At 32.9% G+C, this 12267-nt stretch overlaps 1 long non-coding RNA gene across 1 annotated transcript; it reads right to left on the bottom strand.

Annotated features, from left to right (window-relative positions):
- Positions 1–11753: 11753 nt before the first annotated feature.
- LOC120122910 lies at positions 11754–12235 on the bottom strand. Its single transcript, XR_005516135.1, has 2 exons — positions 12135–12235; positions 11754–12000 (listed from the first exon to the last, which is right to left on the bottom strand). It is a non-coding gene; the product is annotated as an uncharacterized LOC120122910 (long non-coding RNA).
- Positions 12236–12267: the final 32 nt, after the last annotated feature.

Raw genomic sequence — 12267 nt, 5'->3', positions numbered from 1 at the left:
AGAATTAAAGATTAGGAGTTCTTGAATGGAATTTTGAAATAGAGTTCATAATTGAAATCAGAGGTTGAATTTGACTTGTCATCGACTTAATTAAGACATATGAAGTGTTAGAATTAAATTTAGAACATGTGGGAATTTGAGTGAGATTCTTAAATTCTATGTGGAGGAATGGATTTTTTAAGTTTAAGATGTATCAAATGGGTATTAATTAGTTTAATTAGGTGTATGCAAGTTAATGATATAAAAAGAGGTTAAATATGAAGTGTTGAGAGAATTATGAAGGGATTTTCGTGCTAAAATAACATTTCCTGGTTATGTGCATCGATGCACATTAAATGTGTACCGATGCACTCTCAAATAAATGAACATCGAATGTCATTAGTGCATTGATGCACCCGCTTAAAATACAAACATCGAATGGGATTTGTGTACTGATGCACAGGTAGTGCATTGATACACCCGTTAAGGAATGCATCGATATACTGTAGAATGCATCGATGCATACCTTCATTAAAAGATGAAAATATCTTTCTTTTAGCCTAAGGAGTGATAGTTTAGAATATATCAATTAATATATTGATATGTATCAATGTATTACTATGTAGATTTAGAACGTAATCTCATTCCGAAACAATCAAAGGATTAGAATCGAGTCAAAGCAAGGCTAAGGTAAGTGCATATCTTAGATGAAATGGAATTGAGATAAGACTTGCGATAAGTTTATCTCTTATCATTGAATTTATGATTCCATATTCATGCACATGCATACATATATATGTGTTAACGTTATAGTGATTCTATGCATTTTTCATACATGATATTATATGAATGAATGCAATTATCAGAGAATCCTTCCAGGTATGTGAAATAATGGAAATGATCATATAAAGTGGCTTATGTGTTTACATGGACATTGATGAAAGAGATGTGAAATGAGAAATGTAATTATAATTAAGCCATATTATTTAATATGAGAACTGTAGGTATAATTGGCATGCCAAGAGTCGAGGGATTAGCAGTGGTCTTTCGGGACATATCAGTGGTCCTTCGGGATATAGTGGTCATTCGGGACAAATATTCAGTGCCCCTAGTGGGATTTTATTCGAGCTGTGGTGATAGCATTGTGCACAACCTCAGTGTACTCGCGTACCTTCTGTTCTCAATAATGTACATAGGCAATCCAAAGATAAATTAAAGTGAAATTAGCATGAGAATGTATGTGTTATATGTACATGTTATCATCATATATGTTATATTATAATAGATACATGAAAGTTGAAATGTTCTAATCAATGATAAGAATGCATGTTCATAAATTCATTGTTATACATGTGTATACATATATTTATGTTATGCCTCACTAAGTCTGTGACTTAACGTGTAAGTGATTTACACGTAGGTACCAAGAATCAAGAAGAGTATAAATAAGGTGGCAAAAACAGCAACACTGCTAGAATATCATATCAGAAGTAGCTGATAAAGTATGTATTTTGTCATGTATAGTATGTTGACATATAAGAAAAGTGTCAGTTATGAATGCTCTGATCAATTTTGGTTGTTTTGGTCATTTCATGTAAATAAACCATTTTTATGTTAATGAAAGTTTTAATTTTTCCTTGAATTTTGTCAAAAGTCAAAGTTTGAAAAGTCAATATGACACCTCATACTCGTATTCGGATCGGATATGGGTTGAGAATGTTATATTTAATGGTATCAGAGCTACGGTTTAGTCGATTCTCGGCATAAATCGGAGTCTAAAGTTTCGTATAATGTATACATGCCAACAAAATAGTGAAAAATTCTGATATGATAGAATAGTAAGTATGTTGGTTTGCTAATAAGAATGATATGGGTATGTTTTTATAGATGTCCGGACATGGTAGCTCTAGGAGTGAAGCGGGAGACGATAGGCCCGCTGAAAGCAGTAATTCACCTGCCCTGGCCAGGCAGAGTGAAGATCAGGCACCCTTTGGAGTGCCTGTAAGTGATCAAGATGTGTTCTTCAGAACACTGGACGCGATTTTGGCGTGTTTCCAACCTTCTGTTACTTCAACTCTGATAATGAATGTTGCGAAGGAGTTGAAGGGTTTAAGAGCACCAGAGTTTAGAGGTGAAGCCGAAAAAGGTCCTGTTGCTGCGGACCTTTGGCTTAATGACGTGAAAATCATGCTTGAGGGACTTCATTATTTCGATGCTGATAAGCTTGATGAAGTGGTTTCCTTGCTGAGAAGGCAAGCAAGGATTTGGTGGACCAACGTTACATTGAGAATGTCTGATGATCAAGTAATTTGGTCCTTATTCTTAGAGGAGTTCAAGCATAAATATATCGGAGATCAGTTCATCCGACAAATGAAGTAAGAGTTCATGAACTTGAAGTAATGAGATCATACAGTGTTTGAGTACGAATGTGAATTCAACAAGTTGAGCCGCTTCGCTGCTGAGTTAATTCCTACAGAGAATAATGCTTGCGAGTGGTTTGTAGAGGGATTGCATCCTCATTTAAAAGATTTGCTTATTGTGTTGAACTTATCTTCATTTCAATAAGTGGTGAACCGTGCTAAAGCTATAGAAATAGCTCAAAATAAGAGGTTCAGAGATTCTCGAAAAGATCGGGCGCATCATCGAGTGCTGGACCATCAAAAAGGGGTAGATATGTGAGTTCTCGACCCCAAGTGAGATCAGAGTCAGTTACATCTTCTGCAAGGGGATCGAATCAGATGAGGGGTCGACAGACATAATCAGTGGGATCTAGAGCTGGGAGATCTAACCTGAGCCAAGTCAGACAATGTCCACATTGTGAAATGAACCATTCGGGGATATGTAAAATGATATTTGGAGCCTGTTTTAAATATGGGGACACCAGATATTTTGTTCGGGATTGTCCTATGATAGATGGTGAATCAGTACAGCCAGAGAGGTCTACCTCGGTTATTCCGAGGGGAAGAGGTAGAGGAAGAAGTCAGTCAGAGTCTTCGACTCTATAAGAGATACGCTCCACAGCTCAGTTGTATAATCTCAAGACTAGAGAGGATAGAGATGACCCGGAGATTATAGCAGGTACCTTTCAACTTTATGACAAGAATGTTTTTGTATTTATTGATTAGGGGTCTACTTATTCTTACATTTATAGTAAGTTAGTGAGAGAATTGAATATTCAGTTAGAAGCTACTAGCAATGAGGTGATAGTGACTATTCCGTTAGGGCACAATGCTCGGGTCAATATGGTATATCAAGGGTGTCCCATACGGATTCGGGGAATTGAATTCCCTGCTAATCTGATGGAATTACCCTTTGATGAATTCGAGGTGATACTGGTAATGAACTGGTTATATCGTTACTACGCTAATGTTGATTGTAGACTGAAAAGAGTAACGTTGAGAAGTTCAAAAGGTATAGAAGTTATTGTATATAGTGAATGATGTAACCCATTGGCTAATGTAATATCAGTGATGTCGGCAAATAAGTTATTTCTGCAGGGATGTCAAGGGTTTATTGCTAGTGTGCTGGATGTGAGAGCTAAAGAGAAAGGAATTGAAGAAATTCCTATAATCAGAGAGTTTTCTGACATTTTTCCTGCAGAGTTACCGGGTTTGTCTCCAGATTGAGAGGTAGAATTTCAGATTGAGGTAATGCCAGGAATTGCACCTATCGCCATGGCACCATACAGAATGGCCCCAAAAGAGTTACAAGAGTTAAAGATCTAATTACAAGAATTAAAGATCTAATTACAAGAATTACTGGACAAAGGGTTTATCAGACCGAGTGTCTCACCATGGGGAGCTCCAATTTTGTTCGTCAAAAAGAAAGATGGATCCATGCGTCTTTGCATTGATTATATACAACTCAATAAAGTGACCACCAAGAACAAGTATCCACTTCTTCGAATTGATGATTTATTTGATCAGTTAAAGGGAGCTTCAGTGTTTTCGAAAATTGATATACGTTTAGGTTATCATCAATTGAAGATTCAAGAGAAAGATATTTCAAAGATGATATTTAGAACGAGATACGGTCACTATGAGTTTATAGTGATGTCGTTTGGAGTTACAAATGCACCGGCTGCTTTCATGGATTTGATGAACCGAATATTTCAACCTTATTTGGATCAATTTGTAGTGGTGTTTATCGATGACATTTTAGTGTATTGAAAGTTGGAAGAAGAACATAGTTGGCCTTTAAAAATTATTTTACAGACTTTGAGAGAAAATAAGCTTTATGCTAAACTCTCTAAATGTGAATTTAGGTTGAAGGAAGTGACGTTCCTTGGACATGTAATTTCTACAGAAGGAATTCGAGTGGATCCTTAAAAGATCAAAACCATTTTAGAGTGGGAAGTTCCAAAGAATGTGTCTGAAGTCCGGAGTTTTCTGGAGTTAGCTGGCTATTACTTAAGGTTTGTTAAAAACTTTTCAATAATAGCATTACCCCTAACCAAGTTATTGAGGAAAGAGGTAAATTTTGCTTGGACTCCAGAGTGCCAAGAGAGTTTTGAAAATTTAAAGAGGATTTTAACAGAATCTCCAGTGTTGATTCAACCCGAATCTGGCAAGAACTTTGTAGTGTACAATGATGCGTCTCATAACGGTTTGGGATGCGTGTTAATGCAAGAGGGAAAAGTGGTAGCGTGTGCATCGAGACAATTAAAACCGCATGAAAAGAATTATCCAACGCATGATCTAGAGATGGCTGTAGTAGTGTTTGCACTTAAGATCTGGCATCACTATTTGTATGGTGAAAAGTGCTACTTGTATACAGATCACAAGAGTTTAAAGTACTTGATGACTCAGAAAGAGTTGAATTTAAGACAAATGAGATGTGTGTAATTCTTAAAAGATTATGATGTAGTGATTGATTTCCATCAAGGAAAAACAAATGTGGTAGCAGATACCTTAAGTCGAAAGACGTTTTACAACCTTGTGAGCTTTGGATGCCAGACTATCGTTAAGCGGAGATGGTGCAATATGTGCAGAGTTAACTCTCAAACCATAATGGCTAGATCGAATTAAAGAATTGCAGGCTAGAGATGAAAAGTGTTCAAAGAAGCTACAACATATAAGGAATGAAGAGGTTACGGATTATGAAATGAAAGCTGATGGGAACCTATATTATCAAGGGAGACTAGTGATTCCAGATGATGATGAGTTAAAGAAAGACTTGTTAACAGAAATTCATTGTAGTCCATTGACCATGCATCCTGGAGGAAACAAAATGTATATGGATCTCAAAAGTCGATATTGGTGGCCTGTAATAAAGAGAGATATTATGGAATCCGTATCCAAATGTTTAACGTGTCAACAAGTTAAAGCTGAGCATCAAGTTCCGTCAGGATTATTACAACCAATGTCTATTCCTCAGTGGAAATGAGAGAATATAACAATGGATTTTGTAACGGGATTACCTTTGACTTCGAATAAAAGAGATTGCATCTGGGTGATTGTAGATAGATTGACTAAGTCAGCTCATTTTATTCCAGTATAAGTTGACTTTACCATGGATAAGTATGTCGAGTTGTATATCAGGGATATTATACATCTACATGGAGTACCTATTTCTATTATTTCGGATCGAAATCCTAGATTTACTTCACGGTTTTGGAAATCATTACATAAAACATTGGGAACTCGGTTGAACTTTAGTACGGCATTTCATCCTCAAACCGATGGGCAATCCAAGCGAACAATCCAAATTTTGGAGGATATGTTGAGAGCTTGTGTTATTGAGTTCAAAGGATCATGGAAGGGGTACTTACCACTTGTCGAGTTTTCATACAACAACTGTTATCAATCAAGTATCAAAATGGCTCCCTATAAAGCTCTTTATGGAAGAAGATATCGTACGCCCCTAAATTGGTTTGATCTTAAAGATAAAGAAATTCTTGGTCCTGAGTTGATCCAGTAAGTGGACGAAAAGGTCCAGGTAATTCAAAGTAATATCAAAGCAGCAGCTGATAGACAGAAATCATACGTATATTTAAAGAGAAAAGAGATAGAATATCAAGTTGGAGATAAAGTGTTTCTCAAAGTGTCTTTATGGAAGAAAGTTTTGAGGTTTGGACGTAAGGGAAAACTTAGTCCTAGATTCATCGGACCGTATGAGATCGTAAAGAGAGTTGGACCAGTGGCATATCAACTGGCGTTGCCACTTGAAATGAAGAAAATTCACAATGTCTTTCATGTCTCAATGCTTCGGAAGTATCGATCTGATCCCTCCCATATTGTGACTCCATAAGAGGTTGAGGTTCAATCGGATTTGACTTATGAAGAGGAACCGGTTAAAATCTTAGCTCACGAGATTATGCAACTAAGAAACAAGACTATTCCATTAATTAAAGTATTATGGAGGAATCACAAGATAGAGGAAGTAACATGGGAACGTGAAGAGGACATGAGGATTCAGTACCCCCATCTCTTCGCATAATGAAAATTCGAGGAAGAATTTTCTTAAGGGGGAGATTTGTAACAGCCTCAATATCGGGTTAGTGACTAAATTGTAAAACTTCAGAATTTGGAAATTAAAGCATAATAATTGAATAGTATTATAATTTGGTATATGGTTAAATTGCAAGGAAGATGGAATTGAAGGATATAATGGTCATTTGCAAGGAAATAATTAAAGAATGTATATATATATTAGCTATACGTGGAAGATAAAGAAGCAAAACACAATGTTCCAGAGTTATCTTTTTCTTTTCATTCTCCACACGTGAAGAGGTCAAAACAAAGGTGAGATTTCTTATGAGCTAATTGTTTGCTGAAATTTAAGTTTGATTTTGATCCTTAGATGCTAATTAAGCTTAAGGGAAGCTTAATTTGCTTTAAAGCAACAAGATGAAGGGTGTGGGAAGAATTAAAGATTAGGAGTTCTTGAATGGAATTTTGAAATAGAGTTTATATTTGAAATCAGAGGTTGAATTTGACTTGTCATCGACTTAATTAAGACATACGAAGTGTTAGAATTAAATTTAGAACATGTGGGAATTTGAGTGAGATTCTTAAATTCTATGTGGAGGAATGGATTTTTAAGTTTAAGAGATATTGAATGTGTATTAATTAGTTTAAGTAGGTGTATGCAAGTTAAGGATATAAAAAGAGGTGAAATATGAAGTGTTGAGAGGATTATGAATGGATTTTCGTGCTAAAATAACATTTCCTGGCTATGTGCATTGATGCACATTCAATGTGTACTGATGCACTCTCAAATAAATGAACATCGAATGTCATTAGTGCATCGATGCATAAGGAGTTCATCGATGCATAAGGAGTGCATCGATGCACCTGCTTAAAATACAAACATCGAATGGGATTTGTGTACCGATGCACAGGTAGTGCATCGATACACCCGTTAAGGAATGCATCGATACACTATAGAGTGCATCGATGCATACCTTCATTAAAAGATGAAAATAGCTTTCTTTTAGCCTAAGGAGTGATAGTTTAGAATATATCAATTAGTATACTGATATGTATCAATGTATTACTATGTAGATTTAGAAAGTAATCTCGTTCCAGAACAATCAAAGGATTAGAATTGAGTCAAAGTAAGGCTAAGGTGAATGTTTATCTCATATGAAATGGAATTGAGATAAGACTTGCGATAAGTCTATCTCTTATCATTGAATTTATGATTCCATATTCATGCACGTGCATATATATATATATATATATATATGTTAACGTTATAGTGATTCCATGCATTTTTCATACATGATATTATACGAATGAATGCAATTATTAGAGAATCCTTCCAGATATGTGAAATAATGGAAATGATCGTATGAAGTGGTTTATGTGTTTACATGGACAGTGATGAAAGAGATGTGAAATGAGAAATGTAATTATAATTAAGCCCATGTTATTTAATATGAGAGCTGTAGGTATAATTGGCATGCCAAGAGTCGAGGGATTAGCAGTGGTCATTCGGGACATATCGTGGTCCTTCAGGACATAGTGGTCTTTCGGGACAAATATTCAGTGCCTCTAGTGGGATTTTATTCGAGCTGTGGTGACAGCATTGTGCACAACCTCAGTGTACTCGTGTACCTTCTGTTCTCAATAATGTATATGGGCAATCCAAAGATAAATTAAAGTGAAATTAGCATGAGAATGTATGTGTTATATGTACATGTTATCATCATATATGTTATAGTGTAATAGATACATGAAAGTTGAAATATCTTGATCAATGATAAGAATGCATGTTCATAAATCACTTAGCGTGTAAGTGATTTAAACATAGGTACCAAGAATCAAGAAGAGCAGAAATAGGGTGGCAAGAACAACAACACTGCTAGAAGATCAGATCAGAAGTAACTGATAAAGTATGTATTTTGTCGTGTATAGTATGTTGGCATGTTAGAAAAGTGTCGGTTATGAATGCTCTGATCGATTTTGGTTGTTTTGGTCATTTCATGTAAATAAACCGCTTTTATGTTAATGAAAGTTTTAAATTTTTATTGAATTTTGTCAAGAGTCAAAGTTTGAAAAGTCAATGTGACACCTCATACTCTTATTCGGGTCAGATACAGGTTGAGGGTGTTACAGATAATTACAATAATGTCTCTATATATTTTTTTCAATTAATTTTTTATTTTTATCGAATAAAAATAATATTTTTTAATAAATATATTATTTCAAGTCGGGTTGACCGAAAATCTGACCCAACCCATGCCCATCCCTAATTAAGACGAAACATTTTTTCGATATAGTCTAAAAAAAATCAATATTTATTGTTTTTGTTGCTTTCTTGATTTTTTGAATTTTTTCCTGATTAATCCAGATCGATTCGTGTCACATACCTAATTTTGATGGATGGATCTTCTAGCGAGAATTTCTACATACACAATGTTTCAAACTCGAAACTTATTTATGCAATATCGAACTACTTATTACTTGAACCAACTCTTATTAATAATATTTATCATTTTTAAATTGTATTTGTAGTATCAAATTTTGTTTGTTAAGCTCGGATCTAATCTTCTTAAAAATAAACTTTCAGCCCACACTAAACCTATACTAATTCAAACCAATAACTTATTCGACCTAATAAGACCAAATTATAAACCCTAAACCCTAAAACCTATTTAACCCATTTAAGTCCAAATCATCTCAAAATTTACGCTCATTTTAAGATATAATTGTCATTAAAATTATTTTTATTTAAGAGATAACATAACATTCTTCTGAATGTACCATTTATTTTTGTGGTGGGGGTGCTATAATCTTCTACTTATGCAATCGATTTCTCGAATTCAGTTATGATCTTAATGGAAGTGCATGTCAGATCTAGGGATATTCGGTCATATTCAATCCAAACCGATTGATATCAGCTTCAGTCATGTGACGATTTTTTTAAAGACCCGATACATTTGAACCATCAAAAGATGACTTAATAGTAATTTTTAATATAATCAACTAATGTTTGAACTTTTTAGCATTATAGTGTGGTTTTATGGAAAGGTAGGGAAATGCCTCTCTTGTCGTTAGTCTAGATTTCACATACACGGATAAATACATTATTAGTTTTTTTTAATGTTAAATGATAACATTAAGAGTGTAATTGGAAAATAAGTAAATGTTATTTTTTTTTATTTTTTATTTTATTTCAAATACGTGAATTTACTTTATATTGATTTTTTATAAAAAAATTTAATTGTTAAAAATATGTAAAATGTGATAAAAATTGAAATTAAAATAAAAAATGTAATATTATATTATTTATTATATAAAAAATAATATCAGGTTAAAACTAATAAATATTATATTTGGTTGCACTTATAACATATAAGAAATAATAAATTATATAAAATGTTTAAGTAAAATGGTCACTTTTGTCCCAATAGTATACTCAATTTATCATTTTTGCCCATGTCGTATTTTTCACATAAATTTAGCTCTCAAAGTTGCTAAGTTACATTATTCTATACCCTACCCCTCACTTAAAAATCCTAAATCGAGGGTTTTAAGTTGGAGCTTAGGGTTTAAGGTTTAGAGAATATGGAGTTATAGTTTACAGTTTAGGGTTATAAATTTAGGGTTTTAAGTTAAGGTGATATATAGAATGATTCAATTAAACAACTTTAAAGGCTAAATTGATGTGAAAATTTTGTAGAAATTAAAATGATATATTAAAAATACTACAAGAGCAAAAGTGACACTTAAACTAAATATTTATAGAAATATGGTTGATAATGATTGATGGAATTAAATCATAATCAATATTCAAATCAAAATCTAATATCTAATATCTAATAATGACAAATCATTAATAATAAATTTATTTTTTTACGAGAGATACCTAAATACATAGTTGAAGATCATCTAAAACGTTGAAATCTTTCAAGAGGGTATGGTTTCTTTTTTTGTATAAAAATGTTCTCTACCGAAATGAAATTAACTTATTTCTTAATGGTCACTATATCTATATATAACTAAATATTAAATCAAGTTTTAGGTATTTATAATTTTATTTTTCACCAAATTACAAACACAACTTATATATTTGTACTTTGTTTCTACGACACTTTAATATTTATGACACGGTTAATGAAATTGATAACTTAATTTTAGTTTTGTATCATATTTTATAATTACATTATAGATTATACATATGTAGTCCTGGCCCCCTTAGTTGTTCTTAGTGTAGTCCTGGCCCACTTAAGAAATTATAACTTATTTTATGTTTAATTTATTTTGCATAAAAATAAATTCGGGGAAAACATTTGTTTGATGCGAAATTAATAAACCATTCTAAACTAATTCAATAAATGAAAATAAGTATATAAAACAATGGAAAAAATTAAAACAGTAAAACAGTAAGTACACAATTTTTAAGTCAGTTTTTGTTATATTCAAATATATATTATTGTATTAATGAAAAATATATTTTAATATTTATTTAATAATGTTTATTTTAATATTCTAGTAATCATACTCAATTTTTGACTTTTTATTATTAATATTTACATTAAAATGTGATTTTATAGTATTATTCAATAATAAACAAGAGACATTAAAGAAAGTAAATAAATAAAACGCTATCTTTCTCTCTCTCTTAAGTCTGAACTCGGTGTTTGGTTTAAGTATATTCCTATGTTTGGTTGGTTGGAAATTTCATTCTCGGTAATGTTTTATTACTAATAGTAGATTTTTTGGGTATATTATCGGGAAATGTCATTACTTCCATTCCCTTAGGTATTGTAACATTGTAGCATTTTGGACTAAAATGCCCTTAATTTTTTATATTTTTTTCAAAAATATCATTCTTCTGTCATTGAATAATAAAAATTATACGAAGATAAATTATAAATTTATCCTTAAATTATTTTAAATTTACAAAAAAATCTATAATTAAAATTTTATATAAAATTCAGGAGTTAAATTTTTTTTTACCTTTTCATTAAACATTTTTTATATTTTTAATTTTGTAAAAAAATTATATAAATATTATAAATTTAATTTTTAAAAAAAATATATAAATATTTTACAATTTGTAATATTATACAAATATATAATAAGGATAATTTAGTCAAATATACATTTCAATAATCTTTTATTCCTTTAACCAAACACGGTAATCTTACAATTTTATTAAATCAACCAAACAAAAAATACAACATTCTTAATAATCTTATTATCTGATAATATTTTATTCTCCCTTATCCGTGAACCAAACTCTAAAGTCTTTCTCTTCTTTTCCTCTCGGTTTCCTCTTCACAATATAAAATCTATTTTATTCTCACAAATAAAAAACTTTTCCTTCTTATTGTTCATTGTCATCGTCATCCTAGAGAAGAAATAATTTCATTTTAAAAAAAATGTCTGCTTGGTGGGGTAAAAAGCCGAGTAAGAGCAAAGAAGAGAGTCAAAATCGAAGTCCACGGGGTACCAGCCTCGGAGTCACCCAGCTTTCGCCTGCCACTGCTGGCGTTTCCACTGGCGGCGGTTCTGCTGGTAAAATGAAAGCAGCAGCCACCGCCGCCGATGAAAAGAACCACAACAACAACTACCCAAAGCAGGGTTTAAAAACGGTCCGCGACCGAGATATAGTCCGCGTTTCGCCGCTGTCCGCGTTACCCGCCGTAATAGCGTCCTCGACGGCCGCAATCGCGATAAATCCGAAATAACCGAAAATGCTACCTGACCAAAAGCTTTGATAGTGGAGGAGGCCTTGTTTTAACCACCGGCAATTCGCCATGTGCCAGCAAGGACTTCAGCGTTGTTGGTTGGACATCTGGGTTTTCGGTTTCGATTCGGATTCAGGGGAAAAATT

This window comes from Hibiscus syriacus, unplaced genomic scaffold (assembly GCF_006381635.1).
Source record: "Hibiscus syriacus cultivar Baekdansim isolate YM2019G1 unplaced genomic scaffold, ASM638163v2 tig00110388_pilon, whole genome shotgun sequence".
NCBI classification, from domain to species: Eukaryota; Viridiplantae; Streptophyta; class Magnoliopsida; order Malvales; family Malvaceae; genus Hibiscus; species Hibiscus syriacus.
This window is presented reverse-complemented; position numbering and strand designations above follow the sequence as displayed.